The following is a 437-nucleotide window of genomic DNA, read 5'->3' on the forward strand; positions in this document are numbered from 1 at the left end:
TTTTACCCACTGCCAACTAGGACTGGGTAACTCAGTGACGTCGTTACCTACTTGGGATAAAACGTTACTCAACCTTTTACTAGGTTTTAAAAAAAGTTAATATCACTGAACTGGAAAAAATTATCGAAATATGGTAACTTTTTTACGTCTACGTGCTTAAACGCTGCTAACCCCGGGCTTCGTAAAGCTTTAACCCGGCCCTGGTTTAAATGCCTCATTAACTCACAAAGCCACATTCACTTAATAGCGCAACTCAGCAAAGTGTCATCCATTTCGTCCCAGACCTACTGCCATCCATTTCGTTTTTTTTATGTTTAAGCTAATACCCCACTTCATCCAGCCTCTATAGATTCTGCAATGACGGCGGTGTCATCTGCGTACCTCATGTTGTTTATGATTTCACCTGCTATCTTTGCTCCCGGGCGACAAAACACCCC

This window comes from Dendroctonus ponderosae, unplaced genomic scaffold (assembly GCF_020466585.1).
Source record: "Dendroctonus ponderosae isolate FM_Combo_2020 unplaced genomic scaffold, Dpon_F_20191213v2 Dpon_F_20191213_1, whole genome shotgun sequence".
Taxonomy (NCBI): Eukaryota; Metazoa; Arthropoda; class Insecta; order Coleoptera; family Curculionidae; genus Dendroctonus; species Dendroctonus ponderosae.